Raw genomic sequence first — 4,086 nt, forward strand, 5'->3', positions numbered from 1 at the left:
ATTTTTGTCATTGATATTAAACGAAAGAATACTTTTGAGTTCTGGTAACTCATGTACTCGTAGCTTGTGCGAATTATTCTTGAAAGGTAAAATCGCGATATGATAATTCGGCCTTTGAAAAAAAGAAAGAAAAGAAAACGGAGTATACATATTGTTTCAGTATTTTTGTTTGTTGGGTATATTTCAAACTGTTTTTGACATTTGTGGGGACTAAAGAATGGTAGTTTCAATATTATTTCTGAGTAAGCATTATATACGAATTTTATGTCAACTACATTCAGTTGTAGTGTTATTACATAATTTTAACGTAATTCTGTATATTACTTGTGACGTCAGAGATGAATACATTTAGTTATTATGATAATATTTCACTCGAGTTGTTTGGTGCCCCTGGGTCTAGGCAGTTTCAGTTACAGACGTAGTGGATAGTGGAAGACATCGCATTCGTGAGAAGACAGAGTTGGAGGAATTGCTCTGCTACCAGCGTATGTCCAGCATTAAGTCCAGCAGTCTCCATTGCTGACCATAAGAAACTTGCTAGACTGTGCATCCACTGACGCTGAGTCAGCGTCCATTGATCAAGGTGTCATCTTGCACCTGTTCTCACCCTGTCTCTATCGCAACCTTCAACCTTATGTCACTGACTGAACACCTACCTTCCTATGGCTGAACACCTTAATTTTTCAAACTGATCTTATTTATGGTGTCTTGTAAAAGGTCTTTCAGTCTACCGCAATGATGAGAGCAGTATGGTGGACCACCTCAAACCTAAAGCCTACATATTGAAAATGATGCAAAGTTACGTTACATCATGAATGACGTATGTCTCAGGTGTCTGTCTTATTGACTGTCCATGTTATGTAGAAGCCAATCTTGTAGCAGCTGCAGACAAGTTACGAATATAGAAAGTGTCTCTTCTAGTGACAGACCAACTGGATAATTAGATTGTACATATGTAAAAAAAAACAAAAAAAAACACATTTTGATGCGTTCTACATTAGTACATATGATGCATGTTTTAATTTTGTTTTTAAATTTGTAATTTGGTTGTTTTTTCGTTCGTAAAGAATGGTTTCCCATCACTAAAACTTTTCAGTTTTTTTTAACATTCTCCCCCTATAGAAATAAATGTTTGTTATCTTTGGTTACCTATAGCTACTATCCTTTGACATGCGCAGGAAACCTACAAAGAAGAATACTTTGTTTGTTTGTGCTTTAGCACGAAGCTACAAGATGGGCTATCTCCACCCTATCCATGGATTGGAAACGAAACCCGGATTTTTTCGTTGTAAGTTCGTAAACTTAAGGCTAACCCACCGGAAACCAGACAGAAAACTTAAGTATTAACATCACTTTTTTCTTCTGATTCGCACGAAGTGTGTAACACGTTTAGAAATACAATAAAAAATGATTTAGCAAAATAAGACTTTCGGGAATCATTATGAGTTTAGTATTGTTTATTAAGTCTGTCTCTTCTTTTCTATACTAAAACAAAGAGCGAGTCTTTGAAGCTATTATATGTCGCCATTATGAAAGGGACTTTTTTCAACGTACAGCATGAAAACAAGGTTTTAATATACTTGAGGAACATGACCTTGAGATCTTACCATCATTTTCTGTTTTCACTGAGGGAATAATGTTGTGGCAGAGTACATGACAAGACGACTTCACGCAAGAATAGAAACGCGTCGCGCGGAACTACGATGCAGTGGTCACGTGCTCATTCCACTGTGAGAAAACATCCTCGCGATGCTTGCTGCGGCGTTGTAGCTGAAAGTGAGTGGACGACGGCACGTCGTATTTACATAACTGAGGTCGCATCAAGGGAAAAAGGGATTCGATGAGGCTTGTAGACGAGTTCCGGTCTTTTAGTTGGTCAGAAGCTCGTAAGCATGTGGACGAAGTACGAAACAGTGCTTTCCAACAATTCTTACACCAATATCAGCAACATAAAGACAGAGAAGATGACCCTTTTAAATGGGGAGATGAGGTAAGTTTGTTAGTTAAGATCACTGACGTTGTTATTGAAGTTGAGCAGCAGAAAATATACCCCCCCCCACCAACCCTTCAAACTGTATCACCTATTTGTTCACACTTTTCCTGTAATTTTTACGAGATTCTGGAAGTGTCAGAATTAGTGTAAAACGGTTATAGACATTGTGTGGTGTCAGCTGATTCATATTTCAGTCATTCAAACACATATGTGCATCTTTATTAAGAAACCAACCGCGACAAACTTATTACAGCAGATGATCAACAAACACTTGGAAAATACGAAAACGTCCATTGAGTAAGTAAACTTGTTATATAAAAATAACGCCACTAATATAATCGGGGAAAAAACTGGTCACAGACTCTGTTTCTTGTTTTAATATTTGGTTCTGCCCTCTCTGGCCTTGATAACTGCTTGACAACGCAGTGGCTTGGAGTGCACCAAGGACTGAATGTAGAAATGGATGAGTTCATGACACCACACGCAAATTAGGGTTTCCTGCAGTTCCAAGGTGCTTCTCGGTTTCTTCTCTTGTACTTTATTACTCATTACCTTCCAGCAGTTTTCGATAGGGTAGAAATCTGGGCTGTTGCCTGGCGGTTAAGTGTCTTGATCTGCTCCCTTCAAAGATGGTCCTTCACCTGAAGCAATGAAATAAAACCTAAGAGTGAAATTTCCTCTTAATTTCATGTCTGTTGCATAGAGTACATGAATATATCAATCTTTTTAGACCTGTGGCAAGAAGCAGGTCCATCCTGGTCATCTCCATTGAAGTGGTCCTGAATTTCCAGGACTCAAAGTTCTTGATGAACTTGTCGGCATTGACAGTGCCTTTCACAAAATTTAGGCATCCCACACCCTGGCCAAAGATTTATTCCCATATAATCTGACCCTGTAGATGCTTTATGATTGCATTAAAACAAGATGGATGAAACTCTTCTCCACATCAACATCATGGAAAATGCTTTTATTTCTGACCCCTGCAAGTTGAATGTAGATTCATCTAAGAAGATCACTTTGTTTTACATTCCTTCAGTCCAGTAAGCATGTTCCTTGGCCCAGTTGAGCCTCATCTTCTTCATCTTGTTGGTGAGGAGGGGTTTCTTTCTTGGCCATCTTACTGGAAGACTGGCTGAACACAGGCAAGACCAAATAGTTGCATGGTGACAGAGACCCCTGAAGTTTTCTGCAATGCTCTTTTGAAATCTATGAACGACATTCGACGATCTTGCAGGCTCGTGCATTTCAGAACACCATCATAAACTGATATGGAAACTTTCCATGGAGTTAACTTGCAACCCTTGGCCAAGATAGCATCACACACATATTGTAGCAGATGGGGAGACAGGTATTATGTTGAGTGGTGTAACAATAGGTGGGCGAAGGGACTCCTGAAAATTGGTAATTGAAATGTTAAGTGATGGAATTGAGGGGAAAATATTCTGATATACATAAAAAGCTTTTATGTTCTTGGTCGATTTGAGACCTAGTTATGCTGGTGATATAACTGAAATCCACAATCCTAACTGCAGCTTTCCAGCCTTATTATATTGTTTTGAAAAATTGAAATACTGTTTTGTTTTTACATGTATCTGAATTATATTATTATTTGTTGAAAACGTTTTGTATTACAATTATCTGTCTTGTAAATTATTTTGAAGAGAGGGCACTTTATGCATTCAGTACAGATTAGTAAAAATCTGATAAAAAGTATAGGCATTACTGTCGTTTGTTAAAAGCCTTATGTGAATTGTATGCTTTGTGAAATATGATGTAATTATATTTTCAATTTGGGTATTGGAATAAATTTTGATTAAGGGTCAGTTATATAACACAATAAGTGAATATTTGGGAAATTTTATAGTCTCTTAGTGAGTCAATCAAGAGTCCAGTATCAGAAAAAGAATTTGTTTAGTTTAAATTCTGCATGGTTAGGCCTGATTCCGGTATTAGAGAAACAACTTGATCGATCAAGGGTAGATAGTTATGCCCGAGTAGAGTATCACATATACAGTTTCACAGAGGAGTTTAAAAACTGCGTAATTAGATCTAAGTTCAGTAATGTTTGGAAGAGTGAATTAAACTGCGTAATT

This window comes from Limulus polyphemus, unplaced genomic scaffold, assembly GCF_000517525.1.
Source record: "Limulus polyphemus unplaced genomic scaffold, Limulus_polyphemus-2.1.2 Scaffold8512, whole genome shotgun sequence".
Classification (NCBI taxonomy): domain Eukaryota; kingdom Metazoa; phylum Arthropoda; class Merostomata; order Xiphosura; family Limulidae; genus Limulus; species Limulus polyphemus.